The sequence below is a fragment of the Pinus tabuliformis genome, chromosome 7, assembly GCF_031772625.1.
Source record: "Pinus tabuliformis cultivar Carrire ecotype Pingquan chromosome 7, CPIR1, whole genome shotgun sequence".
Taxonomy (NCBI): Eukaryota; Viridiplantae; Streptophyta; class Pinopsida; order Pinales; family Pinaceae; genus Pinus; species Pinus tabuliformis.
Window position 1 is genome coordinate 1,584,792,685 of NC_142293.1, and position 18,042 is coordinate 1,584,810,726.

Genomic DNA, 18,042 nt, shown 5'->3' on the forward strand with positions numbered 1-18,042 from the left:
TTCACAGGCCTCTTCGAGGGGGCAACCTCCAATAGAGCAAAGCTCGATTACAAAACAAGACACGATACTCCTCGCAGGGAGTCTCTATCCTTTATATATGACTCATACATGCAATACCACGGGCCAATATCGTGGGTTTTATTAATACCATCTATCTAATACTACCGCCCATTTACCATCTATCTAATACTACCGCCCATTTGCAACTAACTGTGGTCCCGTCATTAATTGCGGTTTAACCACTTACAAATATTAATATGGGCTTTATTGACTCTTGACTATGACGTGATCCCATGACATAAATAAGGGGGTTAGGGTGGGACCCTAACATGCCCTCCCACTTAAGACTAGCCTTGTCCTCAAGGCTGAAGCTGCGGAAACTGCTGAAGAATAGTGGCTGGTTCCCAAGTTGCATCTTCCGGAGAGGTGTCTTTCCATTTGACGAGGACCTCCTTAATCATGCGGCCGCGCAGGTGCTTGTCTCGTGTGTCTAGAACCTGTTCAGGTTGAAGCCAGATTGACCCTTCTTCGTCCAATTCAGGTAGGCTGGTTTGAACTCGGCAATTGTTCCCAATCACTTTCTTGAGGCACGATACATGGAAAACTAGGTGGATTTTTGATGTAGGTGGAAAAGCCAACTTGTAAGCCACTTCTCCAATGCGCTGAAGTACTTGGTATGGTCCGTAGAATTTTGGAGAGAGCTTTTGACAACCCTTGTCTTTGAGTGATGTTTGCTTATATGGTTGCAGCCTCAAAAAGACCTGATCCCCTTCTTGAAATTGGCGCTCTGAGCGATGTTGGTCAGCCTGTTGCTTCATACGGTTCTGAGCTTGATGAAGATTCTCGCGCAGATGGGCAAGCATGGTTGCGCGGTGTTGTAGGAGTTGATCCACGGCTTGTACTTTGGAGCACCCCGTGAGATAAGAAGTAGGGGAAGGCGGAAGTTGTCCATAGACTGCTTCATAGGGAGTCATTTTGGTGGTGGCATGATAGTTGGTGTTATACCACCACTCCGCTAGAGGTAACCACTGTACCCAAAGGTGTTTCTTTTCTGAAGTGAAACACCTAAGGTAGGTTTCTAGACATTTGTTGACGGCTTCGGTTTGACCATCTGTTTGCGGATGATATGAAGTACTGAGTTTGAGTTGAGTGCCTTGTATTCTGAAGAGCTCCTGCCAAAAATTACTGGTGAAGATTGGGTCGCGGTCGAACACAATAGAAGTGGGCATGCCATGCAATTTGAAGATCTGATCCATGAAATTTTGAGCAACCAAAGTTGGTGTAAATGGTTGGGGTAGGGCGCAGAAATGAGCATATTTTGACAGTCGGTCCACAACCACCATGATGACTGACTTGTTCCCAGACTTTGGAAGACCTGTAATGAAATCCATGGAGACCTCCGTCCAAATTGACGCCGGAATGGGCAATGGTTGTAATGTGCCTGGTGTGTTGACGGTTTCCCCTTTTTGGCGTTGACAGACGTCACATTCTGCTACGAAAGTAAGGATGTCCTGTTTCATGCCTTCTGTTATCACTGAAAATCCCAATGCCAAAATTTCAGAACCACTCACATTAGTTTGATGCGCATTAAGCCTTTTTGTAGTTTCGCAGCGCAAGATGTTTAGGTAGTTTCGTAGCGCATAATTCATATTTTGCACTGGCTGCGCTACGAAATTGGGAAATGACAGATATTTAAAGCGGATTGATGGAAATACTGCAGGAAACGAGGTTTGTCAAGCTGTTATATGTGGGCCTGTCCTCCATTGAAGGGAGAGGATTATATTCTTTATTGACATCCAGAGATACAGAAGACACCGAAATCTGATAAGCTCCATGAATGGTATCTTGCAATATTGCGGAATGCCACAAAGGAGAACATTGTTATGGAACTCACTAATCTATATGATCAATTTTTTGTGTCCACTGGTGAATGCAAGGCTAAGGTAACTGCAGCTCGCTTGTCATATTTTGTTGGTGATTATTGGCCAGGCGCTGCAAAAGATATGATAATGCAACTTCAACAAGCGAAAGGAAAGACCAAGAAAACTGCAACCAAAAGAGCATCAGAAGCTGCATCACAAGCTGAGCTTGCAAGCAATACCTCAAAGGATGCTTTATTAATGCAAAAACTTGGGGAGTCCATATCTCCAATGAAAGAAGACTTTATTATGGTTCGTTTGCAATATGCATGTTCTCATTGTTGTCACTTCATTGTTTCTGGCAAACGCTGGGCTTGCAGCCAATGTAAGAGTTGACAATTATGTGATATTTGTTACGAGGCACAACAAAAGGCTTGATGAAAGGGAGTGGCATCCTGTCAACAGTAGGGAAAAAGCATTTATTTAATTCTGTTGAAGTCACAGATGTTCTTGCAGATACTAAGGATAAAGATGAAATTGTGGAGAGTGAATTCTTTGATACCCGTCAGGCCTTTCTTAGCTTTTGTCAAGGAAATCACTACCAATATGATACCTTGCCACGTGCCAAGCATTCTTCCATGATGGTTCTTTATCACTTACATAATCCTACAGCACCTGCATTTGTAACCACATGCAATACCTGTCATCATGATATTGAAACAAGGCAAATAAGGCATATTTCTCTGTTTTAAGTTGTCAACTTCCAGGAGGTATTTAGAGCAGCTGAAAGAATATTTTCGAAAATTGAAAGAGGTTTTTATTCCTAACATACTGAACTAGAAAAAACTCTTTCAGTTTCTTCAAATTGATTATGAGCTGGGAGAAACGAGTGACTAAAGTTGCGCTACGAAACTGTTGTGGGTGTAGTTTTTAATTTCCTGTTTTACACATCTTCTGCAAAGACATATTCTGGGCAGCTGGAGTAGTGTTTTAAAAAACCAAAAGAGGTTTTTGTTAAGTACGGATTGTTTCACAAAAACCTCCTTCAGTTTTTCCAAATACGTCTTCTGTGAGAAATTACGAGCTCTGTCCCAAGATATATTTTTCAGCCAGAACATAGGGGAGTAGTTGGTTCGATTGCAGATTTATGGGTTAAATATGAAGCTGAAGTGAAGGAAGTTTTCTCAAATGATAATGCTACTAAAGCTGTTGTTGAAGATACCCTTGATGACGCTGAACATGGTTCTGTTGATGATCATATATTCCTTGGGAAAAAGGAACCTTCTGATTGGGAATCTGCTCTGCCAAGAATCTCAGAAAAGAAGGAAGAAAGGTGTTGTTCTTCGTTTTGGTCATTTTTGTTTAATTTCATTTTTTTTTTTGAAGACATATAAATCTCTGACACCTGTAGAGGAAGTTTAAAGAGTCATAGGTTCAAGCAAAGAATGCCTTAATGCAAATATACTCTGTTTTAGCAAAAAACAGCAGTTTCGTAGCGCGCTACGAAACTGCTGTAGGTGCTGTTTTGTGATGAAAACAATCAGTTTAATGGTGAGATCAGCAAATCTATGAAGGAAACGCCTAAGGAACATAAGGGAGACCATATGAGGCTATCCTAGCCATTCAGAGAATGACAAGTGTGCCTTTTTGTAAAGGTGAAATATTTTGTCTCAAGTTAAAACTTTTAAAAAGGTACTTTATGACCAGTTAGGGTTTGGCAGAAATGGCATACGAGGAGTATTGTTTTGGTTTATACACATGGCCATCAGCAAAGCCTCCAACACATCTGAGATATGGTAAGGCTCATCAAATTTTGGGGTATTAAAGAGCTGGGAACATGTTGCTTAACTTTCGAAGGATGGTGGGAGACAAGGACCGGTAAAACAGGGGTTTATCCTTATGGTTAATGAATCATCAGCGCATTCAGTATCCAATGCTAACCTTGTTCATTGCATCCGCTTCTCAGTTATCTCAGCCAAACAGAAAAGAGACAGGTGTTCAAGATCAAGAAAGAATCATGCTACGAGGAGGATAGTATTAGAGTTTTAGTTTAAGTAGGACTCTTTGTAGTTACAGTTCAGCAATTAATGTATTTAATGAATTAGTTAAACAGTAGACAGGGGTAATTAGTAATAGTCATTGAGCTCCCCTCACGCTGGAGGAGGGAGCTCGAATCAGGTAGAGTAAGCACTCTATATAGAGCTGAAAGATGAATGTAAGGAGGGTTGGATGTTTTGGAGAAGACTGTTTTGGTTTATGTATAAACAAATTTCAGTAATGCAAATGACTGTTGTTTCTTCTCAGGATTCACAATAGATCTAATGGTTCAAATGTATGATGGTTTATTCTCTTTAGTGTTCTTTTACAATTTTGTTACTGCATAATCACTCAGAACTCATGTGTCATGCTCTGACTTCCTGTATGCCTTGGCAAACTGTGTTTTATGTAAGTTATGTTTGAACATTAGATGTAAAGTGCCCTGATTTCTATGAAAGGATAGTGTTTTTTGTTTGCTGAGATGTGTGAGACTCCATAAGCCCAATGGGAATCACTTTGATATTTGTCCAGCCAGCTTATTTCTCATGTGTCTTATAAGAGTTAGCCATCTTTCCTTGTCATTAGTCAATATTCATAGTCTGTGAGAGAGCCCTCTCTGACTAAGGAGGCTAAGCCTTAGTCTAAAGCCTGGTTTGAAATAGTTACACAGAATCTTGCTGATTGGCAGCCTTCAGTACCTGATTTTGTGATAACACCTGCCCAAAAAAATGATCTTTTGGTGCGAGCATACGTCTTCTGAAAGCCCGAATGTCCTGCAATGGGAGATGAGTGCAATTCTGCCAAAATGCGACTTTTGAGGGTGGATGTTGGCGATATTACGACTCTATCCTTGTAGCGAAGAATATCATTCTGCCACGAGTAGCCCTTGCTGGAATTAGGATCTACCTGCAATTGAGAAATGAGTTGGGAGAGCCTGGGATGTGAAAACCATTCCCTATGAGCCTCTTCAATCCAGTCGGGAATGGGGAGGGAAATTGCGAGCAGAGTACTTTCCTCCTCAAATTGGCGCGAAAATGCATCTGTTACCCTGTTGTCTTTCCCTTTCTTGTAAATGATCTCATAATCATATCCCAACATTTTGTCTAACCATTTATTTTGTTGTGGGGAAGATAGGCGTTGCTCCATAAAATATTTAAGACTGTGATGATCTGTGCGGATTTGGAAACGTCGCCCCAACAAGTAAGGTCGCCAGGTCTCGACTGCATGTAAGATGGCCATCATTTCCTTCTCGTAGTTGGATTGGCCCAGATTCTTCCCACTTAGTTGTTGGCTAGTGAAGGCCAATGGTCGCCCTTCCTGCATTAAGACCGCTCTAATACCAGTTCCCGAAGCATCACATTCAATGACAAATGATTTGGTGAAGTCCGGTAGTGCTAAGACAGGAGTGGAACACATGGCGGTTTTGAGAGCGGTAAATGCCTATTGTGCTTCCTCGTTCCAGAAGAAGGAATTTGTCTTTAGGAGTTGCGTTAGGGGCTTCGCTATGCGGCCATAGTTGCGGACAAATTTACGATAATAGCCTGTGAGACCCAAAAATCCTCTCAAGCTTTTCAAGGTCTTAGGTTGAGGCCATTCTTGCATTGCCTGAATCTTTTTGGGGTCCACCTTGACACCTTCACGCCCCACAATGTGGCCCAAATACTCAACTTCTTCCATGCCAAACGAACACTTAGACATCTTGAAAAATAATTTATGTGTGCGGAGCAGTTGCAAGAGTAGATCTACATGCTGAAGATGTGCCGCCCAAGTGCCACTATAGATGAGGATGTCATCGAAGAAGACAAGGACAAATTTTCGGAGATATGGTTTGAGGAGGTGATTCATAAGGCTCTGAAAAGTAGAGGGGGCATTACAGAGACCAAATGGCATGACCAGGAACTCATAATGGCCTTCATGAGTTCTGAAAGCTGTCTTGGGAATGTCGACTTCCTTCATGCGAATTTGGTGGTAGCCTGAGCGAAGATCCAACTTAGTGAAGAATTGAGCCCCATTGAGTTTGTCCAGAAAATCGTCAACCACTGGGATGGGAAATTTATCTTTGACTGTTAACTTATTGAGGGCCCTGAAGTCGGGACACATCCGCCACTCCCCATCTTTCTTAAGGACCATGACCACTGGGGATGAATAAGGACTAATGCTGGGACGAATGACACCTGCTTCCAACAATTCCTTGATGATTTTTTCTATTTCATTCTTTTGGGTGAACGTATATCTGTATGGCTGCACATTTGGGGGTTGGGCCCCTGGAACCAATGTGATGCTATGATCATGTTCCCCTCGCGAGGGTGGAAGGTCATGAGGCTTGTCAAAGACCGTCCGATGTTTATTTAAAATCTGTTGCATCTCAGGATGGATTGGCGGAGACATGGTGTCTACTACCTGGATGGCATTAAATTGAGCTACCACTCCATGATGGCCCTTTTTTAACAATTTTTCCATCCTATGCGAGCTGATGATAGAGGGGGCTCCCGCCTGTAGTCCACGGAGGGTATGTGTGGAGTTGTTCTGCTTAAAACTCATATATAACTCCTGAAAATCCATTGTGATTGGCCCAAGAGTGCGAAGCCATTCCGCGCCTAGGACAATGTCGCCCCCATGTGTATTGCAAACATGTGGGTTTTCAATTGATAATCCCCCATTTGAATTTTGACATTTTCACAGCGACCTTCACATTTCATTGTGCCCCCATCTGCAATCTGGACTTGGAAGTTAGAAACTGCCCGGACGAAACAATGTGTTGCTTCAGCGATCTTTTGATGGATGAAATTATGGGTACTTCCACTATCAATCAAGACTACTACTGGGCGATGTTTAAGAAAATCCCTGATTTTGAGAGTTTGAGGGGAAGAAATTCCTGCCAATGCATTTAGCGAAATAATTGGTTCATCAGATACAATTTCCTTTTGGTTATCTTCTTCGATCTCCTCCGGTTCCTCAAGTGGTGGATCTTCCTCAGTGGAGCTGTAGTCAGTGTCATCTATTTGAAAAAACTTGTGTTCTTTGCATTTATGACCCAGGGAATATTTTTCATCACAGTAGTAACATAGTCCTTGCTTCCTTCTTTCGGCCATTTCCGCAGGTGACACCTTTTGAATCTTAAGTGTCTGAGTCGTATTGGGAGCCTGTGAGGGACGACCTTTAGCGGGGAAGTTGGGGCGGCTGGATTGGGCTGTTAATGCACGTTCCACCTTACGGGCTATCTGGCAAGCCTCTGTCCATGTGGGAGGGTGGTGGAGTAGAACCTGAGCTTTGATGGCTTCTTTAAGACCGCTGATAAAGAATTCCATGTAGAACTCATCTGTGAGACCCCTAGTGCGGAAGGCTAAGGCTTCAAAAGCAGTAATATATTCCTCCACTGTACCCGTCTGTCGGAGCTTAGTGAGACGCCCCAAAAAAGAGTCTTCCTGTTCAAAGCGACTACGAAGAGTTTTGGCAAATTGGGCCCAATCCTGAAAATGTCCATTGCAACGCTGATGCCATTCCTTCCATTGCCATCGTTCATTGTCCAAGTACATGGTGCCCACCATAAGCTTAGTCCCCTCATCGATGATATGATTCAATTGGAAATACTGCTCCATTTGTGCTAGCCATGCGGACGTGTGAGAACCATCAAATTTATGCATATCCAACTTGGGAGGTCACTGACTAGGTGGTGGATGGGTGTGCCAGACTTGATGAGAGTGGCTAGACTCACCCTCATGGTATTCATGGCCATTATACGCCGCCTCGTGGGCTGGCTCCTTGCCCTTTGGGAGTGCAGCATGTATTGCATCATGTATCTGGTTACTTATTCCTTTAAGCTCAAGTTCAATATTGTTCACCGCAGTTTGGAGGGAGTTCACATGGTCTTCAATTTTGTCTATCCTTTCATTGGCCATCGCTTGAGCGCGAGTTTTTACCATACACCAACCTGATGAAAAATTGGGACCGCCTCAAAATTTTTTTACTAAGAATTGAATGGTACCACCTTGCTCATCTCGTCGTCCTGATTCTGATGGGCTAGGTCACCAATAAGTGCCCCGGAAGATCTCGAATTTTTTTATTTTTTTTTTTGGAAAACTCCTAATGGAGTTTTACTCCTTCCTGATCAATACTGCAGCCACCAAATCCTCAGAATGTCAATGCCGCCAAAAGTCCTGCGAAAATTATATCCAAGGATAGGAACCCTTCACAACTACTCCGATCTGGTGGATCTGAGAGATCTGAATGGTGGAACAACTGCTGCTGTTGATCTGATGGAGCTGTGGGACTTATGTCGGCTGCTGCACTTGCTGATCTGGAATAGAAAGGGAACTATGTTCTTGAGGAGTGTCAGGTGCTACAGATCGCAATATACATAAGGGTCTAACAGTAGTACTTGGCCCAATGTTTCAGGGCTCTAACTAAGGAGGATCGGCCGTACCCTTAGCCGTACAACCCGACTACCCTATCGTATGGGCGAGTAATCTCTCCGAGTGCTGTTCTCGGTGTACTGTAGCCACAAGACGGCCGAAGGTTTATCTATGGCGAGGTTTCAAGGGAGCTAGGGGGCTTCCTATATACCCAGAGGGTACATGGAAGACAGTCCGTGCGCGGTTCTGTCTAATGCGCTACTACTCGAAGGGGTACCCACATGGGTTACAAGGGAGTCCAACAGACGTGACCACCTCTTGTATTTCCTGCGTGCATGCCTCCCCAAATCCGCAGGTTTATGCGCTTAATGACAGATCCCGTGGTTTAAAGACGCCGGAACACGTCTCTAGCCAAAAAAAAATTTGCTAAAATTTGGAGATCCCACCGAGCCCTGGAAAGTGCTCTGATACCACTTGTTATGCTCTTAACCTGCAAGTAATACCCAAACATAGAATTTGCGAAGAAAAGATACCGAGAACACAGAATATGCGAACAAAATATACCCAGAGCACAGAATAGCAATGATTTTATTATTCAGAGAGAAATGTTCACAGGCCTCTTCGAGGGAGCAACCTCCAATAGAGCAGAGCTCGATTACAAAACAAGACACGATACTCCTCGCAGGGAGTCTCTATCCTTTATATATGACTCATACATGCAATACCACGGGCCAATATCGTGGGTTTTATTAATACCATCTATCTAATACTACCGCCCATTTACCATCTATCTAATACTACCACCCATTTGCAACTAACTGTGGTCCCGTCATTAATTACGGTTTAACCACTTACAAATATTAATATGGGCTTTATTGACTCTTGACTATGACGTGATCCCATGACATAAATAAGGGGGTTAGGGTGGGACCCTAACATAAGATTAACAATTGTGGGAAACATCATTGAAGGTTTTTGAGTGCTATGTAAAGGGATGACTAAACTAGATTCGAATTGTTCCCAATGCATGCTTATAAGAAATTATTTTGGTTTCAAATGGTTGTTGTAGATCAGGTAGGTATAAAATTGGGCGTGGAGCACAATTTGTCTTTGATTTCTTCAAATGCTTATGCTTATATTTTATTCCATTTGAGAACTATGTTCGATGCTACTCAAAATTTGGTTTCGAAAAGGTGACACGAAATGCGACCACGGTGAATTTATCGTAGAAGTTTTCCCATGCCAAGAAAATTGTGTGTTTTAAGAATGTTGGTTGGAGTAGGTTGTGAACCTGTGATTGATCTATATCTTCTTTGGGTTGATGTGAACTCTTGTTTCCTCAACAATGTATCCAAGGTAGTGAATTCCCTTTATTGAGAAGAAACATTTTTCCAAATTGGTGGAGTTTGAGTTGCCACAGAGTTTATGAGAGTTGCACAATATGTTGAAGGTGCTTATCCCATGTTTTGTTGAAGATTGTCATTGAGATAACCCATGATGAATGGTGTTTCCAACTATTATTATAACCATGATTTTCCTTGAATGTAGTTTTCCAAAAATTTGAGGGTCAACTAGAGCCTAATGATACCCAAACTTTAGATCAATTTTGGTGAAGTACATTGTGCTTCTCGGAAAACCCCAAAGGTAATGTGTGCAATGGAATAACAGTTCTTTACTTTGATTTTCTTCAAGGTGCAATGATCATGCAAAGGCACCATGTATTGTCTTTTTGTGCCATGAGCACAACGAGGCTTCTATAGGGTGAACTGCTCAAGATGATGTATCCTTTCTGTATCTGTGCCTAGATTTGGCACTTGATCTTCATGTTTTCTATGATGCATTTGCAATATATTGGTCAATTTGGCAATGGAGCTCTAGGGATATATCAACTGAATGTGGGACCTGTTATTCTAGAAGAACACTAATAGGGTCCTTGTTAGTGTATTCCTCTAAAGTCACATTGTGCTGCTTCTACTGCATAGATTACGTGACAAAGGACAGTTGGGTCTGTGCCATGGTCTTTGTGTGACTTGTGGGAAGATAATCAACAAGTTGAACTTTTGCAAATGACAGCTTAACTTGCATCATTATTTAGTAGAAATTAAAGATACTTCAACATTTGAGATTACCTTGGGATCTCTGTAGAGTTGATTCACAATGTTTAGGATGATGCTTTAAGGTCATAGATTGTACCTTCCAGGGTGCTTTGACACAAAGAGTTTGCCATGCAAAAAATCATAGATATCCAGTCGGGTCACATCATAGGGTACTTTATCCTTGCATGCCTTGATGTTACACTAATATATGCATTACTATGTCATCAATAGTTCCTTACATGGATTCAACAAACTAGTGGTGTATGATTGAGGGTGCAGCGTTGTCACTAGGTTGAGTCACTTGAAAGTGGCCATATAAATCATAATATTTAAACATCCATTATCCATGATTCCATGGTGGATTGCAGAGCATGTTTATGTAGTGAAAATTATGAGTGGAACAAGCACTATTTTTCTTCCTCTATGTTAACAATATTGGTTGTCCTTGGACTTGTTTATGTAACCAATAAAATTGTTCCTAACCCTAAATCTATCAAACACCATGAGTGATCAAATAACTCGAGGTGAAAAAACTTGAATAAAGGTTTGTATCTTGAGGGATTTGATTCCTCTCAACTTTTGCTAGACCTTGCGTAAGATGGATCTGGAATGTTTATTTATTAGTTTATAAAGGGGACTCAAATGATGCATCACTTCTATTAGGAAAGAGGAATTCTAGGTACTAGCCCTTTCAGTAGAGTTTTTATTTTTTTATTTTTGGAAATGATTTATGGGCAATGTATGATGATGTTAGCATTTCCCATGAGACACATCTACTATATATTGGGTTGTAAAATTCACCTCTTGGTGTAATGAGAACTAAGACATTGGAAGATTCATGCTTATGATAACATGCTTTCCTTTGTCTTGTGTTGGACAGTTTGGTTGAATCTGTGCTAGAAGGGTTTTCTATGCATGACACTCATCATCTGATTCCATTCCTGACTTTAGAATGAACACCATTTACTAGACTACTTTTTCTATTGTTGGCATTGATTGCAGTGTGATCCTTGGTTTTGATTGGTTGTGGTTGTTGGCCTTGTGCAACTTATCATAATTGTGTGATTGATTCTTTAGCACAAAATTTCACCTGTTGTTGTATTCCTTTTCTGTTTTGGTTACTGGGTGGTATCTTACCATGGTTCAATGAGATAATCCCATATATGAGCAAGGTCTCACAGAATTCCAAACATAAATTGATATGTTGTCTAAAGTTCGACACCGCCATCTTGTTTCTCTGATTGGATACTGAGAGGAACACTGTGAAATGATTTTGGTTTATGAATACATGGCCAATGGGCCTCTGAGGAGTCATTTGCATGGGACAGATATTCCATCTCTGTCCTAGAAACAGAGGCTTGAAATATGTATAGGGGTGGAAAGAGGCCTCCATTACCTTCATACTGGGGCAGCACAAGGGATTATTCACCATGATGTGAAGACAACAAATATTTTGCTGGATGAGAATCTTCTTGCTAAGGTGGCAAGTTTTGGTCTGTCAAAACTAGACATACATTAGACCAGACACATGTGAGCACTGCTGTGAAAGACAGTTTTGGATACCTTGATCTCGAGTATTTCCGAAGGCAGCAACTCACTGAGATGTTTGATGTCTATTCTTTTGGTGTGGTGCTCATGGAGGTTTTCTTTGGAAGGACTTTAATAAATCCTGCTCTTCTAGGAGAGAAATTCAACATTGCAGAGTGGGAAATGAATTGGCAGAAAATAGGAATGCTTGACGATATCCTTGATCCTCATCTTGTGGGTACAATAAATCATGGCTCCTTGTGAAAGTTTGTAGAGACAGTAGAGAAGTGTTTTTCCGAGCAAGGTATTGATAGGCCTGTTATGGGGGATGTGCTATGGAACTTGGAGTATGCCTTTGAATGATCTGTTAGAGTGAAGAATTGTCTCCTTACCCAGTATGAAATCCTTCCATTTGGTGATAGATTGTAGAATTCAATAGAATCACAATCATAAGATTAACAATTGTGGGAATCATCATTGAAGGTTTTTGAGTGCTGTGTAATGGGATGACTAAACTAGATTAAAATTGTTCCTGTTGCATGTTTAGAAGAAATTATTTGGGTTTCAATTGGCTGTTGTAGATCAGGAAGGTATAAATTTGGGTGTGGAGCACAATTTTTCTTTGAGTTCTTCTAATGCTTATTGTTATATTTGATTCCACTTGAGAACTATGTTTGATGCTACTCAAAATTTGGTTTGGAAAAGGTGACACAAAAGGAAACCAAGATGAATTTATTGTATAATTTTGCCCATGCCAAGAAAAATAATGGCTTAAGAATGTTGGTTGGGGTGGGTTTTGATTGATCTATATCTTCTATGGGTTGATGTGAACTCTTGCTTCCTCAACAATGTATCCAAGGTAGTGAATTCTCTTTATTGAGAAGAAACATTTTCCCAAATTGGTGGTGTTATCACTCAGGTTTTCCCAGAAGTTATAAGAAAGGGGAAAGGAGGCCAAGGTAACCACAAACCAACTTTTAGATACAAATTCTAGCCAATCTGCATACAGAGAGGGCTCTCTCTTTAAGTTTTAGCTTTGTTTTTTAAAGATATTATGCTAGTTGTGAAGTTTAGGAGCTTTGTTTGAGTTTGGGTGGTGAGATTCAATAGCAGAGGGGTAGGACTGGCTAGTTTAGGCCATTGGGCTAATGGAGTCAAGGAAGATGGCTTAACTGGACTTGGTCTCTTAACAAAGGATGGTTTTACAGAACAAGATGGTCAAACAGAGAACAAATAGAGACTTATAGTAAATGGAATGGTTTCAAATTGGTGAAAAGCAGTTAAGAATTCTTCAACCTATTTGAAAAAGAGAGTTGAATTGATTACTACTAAAGAGCAATTAAGTATTCTTTAAGTAATAGTCAAAGTGAAAGAAATAGAAAACAGGAGCAGTCAAGGTTTCACTGTTTATTCTACTTCAGATGAAAACATAGAGAATGATAACTTTTGAAGACAGAGTGCAATCAAGCATATTCTGAATTACTCATTTTTGTTTATCATTCAGATATGAACATAGATGATATAAGAAACAAGGAAAACTATAAAACACAAGGTATAGATGACTTATTGATCCGGTGTTTGATTCAAGAAATCTGTAGAAAGTCCTTTGTCTCAATTCTTTATCCAGCAAGCCATACGAAAATTTGATCCAATCAGCACTTTATTCCAAAAAACCAATATTACAGCAATGTATATGAATCCACCCTCAATACTCCAATTGAAGGGGTATTTATACAAAATATCTTACACAAAATATCTCATAATAGAGTGAGATATATTCTAGTGATGACTATTCATATTTTACCATAAAATAGAGACAACTAGTCTCGAAAATAGGAGGAATAAAAACTGATGTTGTGTTGTTCCTTTTATTGCTGGGTGTGCTGGAGGCAGACCCTATTATTTGGCTTGCTGCTGTCTTCTCTAGTAACTCTGTGTTGGCTGCCCTGTTTTGACTGATACTCTTTATCTGCTCTGATACACTTCGACCTGTTTGACCCTTATTCATCTCTGTTTATCTCACCATGGTAAATAGCCTAGAATTTACATTTTACCAAAGGTAAATTTACAAAATTTCTAACATGTCTTCCCACAATTTCTGCTCTGGCAATTTTTGTTTCTGAAGTTTCCTTAGAGTTTTGTCAGTCTCTGTATATCTGAAGAAGTTAGGCTAGATGGTGAATAGGTGCTTTACCTCATGCTCAATGTAGAATAAGTTCTCTAGGCTGTCGTAGAGAACTTGGCCTGTGGGAAGTGCTTTCACTCCTGATGCACTTGATAATGAGCTAGCTTGATTTCTAGCATACTTATTCAATTTATCTACATAATCAATGTGTTTCATTAATCTATTGTTAATGACCAAAGGAATTGGCAGCCCTTTATTCTATAAAACTGTTTATTTTTCTATAAAAGAATTAATTTCCACCTGCATATCTTGGCACCTTCTCTCTAAGTTTTGCATCAAGGTTCTCTTGGTTAGAACCCATTTGATTTCCAAAATGGTGTCTGTTCTGTCTGAGATGCCAAGTTTTTCCAGCTGTTCTCTGTTTCTGTTATTCAAAAAATGTATAAGCCGATTGGCTTCCTCTGGCATTTTACCTAACTGTGCTTTTGTCTGCTGAATTGCTCCATGGGCTGTTTTTACTAAGTCAATCTGCTCATATATCACTGTGATGGATGGCCAAACATTATTTATAGACTGAATGATATTAGCCCAAAGGATTTTCCTGATCTCTGCCAAGGGCTTATCAAAAGTGAGATCCTTTTCTAATGTTTTAATTTTATTCTCTAATGCTTTAATCTCCCTTGGTTTTTCTGCAACACTTATTTTGGAGGCATCATACTTCTTTTCTATATTAGCCAATCGTTCTTTTGCTTGTTTTAATTCTGTAACTTGTAATTTTAGTTCTTCCATGGCCTTTATCAATTCTTCTATGCTTAAATTAGTACTGCTGCTTGATGTTGTTCCTGTTGTTGATGTACCTATGATTACCTCTACTGTGGTTGTTGGGACATTTGGAGCTAATGCTGTTCCTAGTGTGGAAGGGACTGTAGTTGAGACTATGGGGATGACCTCAGGAGGCTGAGAGGTCGACTCTCCCTGCTTTTCCTTTAGTGCTTTTTCTAATGCCTACTCTGTATCATTTAATCTTTCATTAAGTTTTAGGAGCAGGGCCATCATATCTTCTTTTGATTTCTATTGTATAACTTCTGCAGTCTGTGGATGCCTTGAAGGAGGTAGCTTCAGCTGTTTCCTCAGGGCAGCAATGTCATCTTCTTTTTTCTTGACCAGAGCCTGTATGCCTTTAGCATCTTTGGGATCATGTCCCAATCCAATGATGATTTCTTCCAATGATTTGATTATGTTATCCTTGGATAGAGAAGAGGCTTTTTCCAAATGTAATTGAGCTGTTGTGTTGTCCAAGGAGTTTTGTAACTTGTGGCCATCATTTCTTTATCAGCCAGTGTGGAATAGACCATTTCTCTAGTTTGCTTGTGAAGTTCAATCTGGTCCATAAGATGAATATCCTTGGCTAAGACCTCCAAATTTGTTCTGATGTAATCTTCTGCTGACTGGGGTTGTTGCACCTTTGGCTTAAAGTAACTCATTATCATTTTGCCCTCTTTAATGTCATAAGCTGACATTAATCTCTGCTGGTTTGTGGGGGCCATTTTCAGGTACTGATTGTAAATTTGAATTCTTATAGGATCATTTCTGGCTTTTATCTCTGTGAATGTCTTTTTGATATCCGAGGCCTCTTTTCCTAGAGGTCTTCGTGATGATACTTCTGAACTTTGCTGTCTTTCCAGTTCTTGCCTCTGTGAACTAATGGATGTTTCTCCCAATGGAGGAGTTTGTTGGCTTACTGCTCTTTCTTCTATAGTCTCTTCCATCATTTCCTCTTCTGACAGAGGGTTCAGTCTTTGTCTCTTGGTCCCAGGCTGTTCAGTAGGTCCACTGGCAGGGGTAGTGGTTTCCCTGTCCCTCTTTTTTCCTCTTTCCTCATTTAGAGGATTTTGCAATGCTGGAATTTCTGCTGCTTTAGTTTGGGCTGGAGGAATTTGTACTTGAATCTGTTATTTGGAATTTTTAGGCTGATCTGCCATTGTGGGATTTTCTGTAGTCTCTACTTCCTTCCCTTTAGGTGTGCCTGTGACTAGTATGCTGGTTTCCTGTGCAGGTTGTTGAGAAGTTCCGGTAGAAGATGTACCAATTTCTAATTGTTGAGGCAGCTTGAATGATACCTGTCCAAAAGAGTCTAGGTCAAGGGTTTTCTCAAGATCTTTCATAGCATTTTCCATCTTTTCCTGCTCACTAATCTCTTCTATTAGGGTCCCTTCTACCCATTCATCCTGATTTGCAAACTGTTCAATTTATGGGATCCTATGATGTATATAAACTGATAGCCTGTTTTTTGTCCTTCTGTCACATATAAAACTATTTGGGTCATATGGCACCCACCAAAAACTTTTCTTCAATCTAAGGTGATCTTCTAAAATCTTTTCAGCTTCTTGCCATGCATCCCTAGAATTGATGACAAAAGGGCCTAACTGATTCTTGATTCTTAGCTGAGCCTTTTTCTTTGTGCTACAAAAATGGACTAAGTCTGCATTTATGATCTGTCTAAAATATTCTAGTGCAAATAATCTCATGGGCACATATTTAGGTAACTTGAAAGGGAAAAGTTCACACCCATACATTCTGATTTCTGTGTGATTTTGGTACAGGTACCAGTCACCTATCCTGTACTGTTTAGAGAGCTGCAGAATCTTCTTCATGTCACCAGTGATCCTAGGAGGGGAAACTCCTATCAATAAAGTGGTTGCTGGATGTACAAACTAGTCAATGAACTCGTTATAGTTGTAAGGGGAATCATGGGTATCATGAAAGATTGAACTCCAAAAAATCACAGATCTTCGATTTCCTTTTGAGTCCAATTTCCTGATGGGGAAAGGAAAGCTGTTGGGTTGATGATACAACAAAAGATGGTATATAAAAGTTGTATATTTGAAGACTCCTTCCCTATCCAAATTCATGAATTGATCATGCATTTTGTTGGCAATGAAAGTGGCATAGTCATATCTGACAGCAGGGGGCTGTCCTAGAGTAAACATTGCCAATAGAGCTAGGGTTATATCATCAACAAATTCACTGGACTTAAATCCCAAGATCAGGGATATCATGTCAACGATGAGCTTTCCAGTTTCAGTGAAACAGGTCTACATATAAGGAGGTGGGCTTTTAGGCTGGTACTCTAGTAGCATGAAGGTCTGAGCAATACGGCTTATCTCTGATGTGGGCAATTGAGATGCTTTTTCCAGTAGATACCCCATGGAAAGAGGAGCAAGGGGCTGAGTGGAGTGGAACTGTATCATTTCATTAATGGACTTAGTAGTTATGGGAAAAAGAACAGTTTGGGATGGGGACATAACTACTCTATGGACAGGGTCATAGTTGGCATAGCACTGATGAATGATATCTGGGAAAACATGGACTGAGGGGAGGTAATACATGGGGAGGTTAGATTCCCATAATCCAAAAATATTAGAGTTGTTTAGATAGCTATCCCTAACTTGGCAGAAGGCCTGAAGATGGTTCCTGTCACCAAATAAATCTTTTATTTGAAAATCTTTGTCGGCCAGGGGTAGATATTCTAAGTCTTTATGGGGTGTGTTCATGGGTGCAACATTCAGGGCTATGGGAATTTCCATATTTGGTTCTTGTGTATTCAAACTGGAATTTGGGATTTCTATTGAAAAAGTGGACTAAACAGCAGTTTTGGGTCTTTTATGGTGATTACAGACTGTCTTTAACTTGAATTTTGGCTTTCGCTGGTAGAATTCTCAGTGGAAAACTGAAATTGCAGGGTTTATAGGGTAAACTGGATAAATCCCTATATTAAAGAGGAAGACCGTACAATGGTAGGTTGGTTGGCAGGCTGCGAAGCTCGTGCTGTAGTCTTGCTGGTCAGGTGGCGGTTGAAAAGCTGGAACAATGGACTCGGTCGTTAATTTTCATGGGAGCTAGACGCAGTGCATTACAGTGAAAATGACGTTTTATGGTTCATTTAACGAAATTCAGCTTGGCGGCTATTTTTTTGGCATTTATTGGGTGGATGAAGTAAGCATGATGGGATGCTTTGTCGTTACGCGGAGGGTGGTAAGTGGTTT

General features: G+C 40.5%; 1 pseudogene; it reads left to right on the forward strand.

Moving 5' to 3' along the window:
* The first annotated feature begins 1,883 nt into the window (after positions 1–1,883).
* Positions 1,884–18,042, forward strand: part of LOC149254143 (receptor-like protein kinase THESEUS 1) — a 95,192-nt pseudogene continuing 79,033 nt past the window's right edge.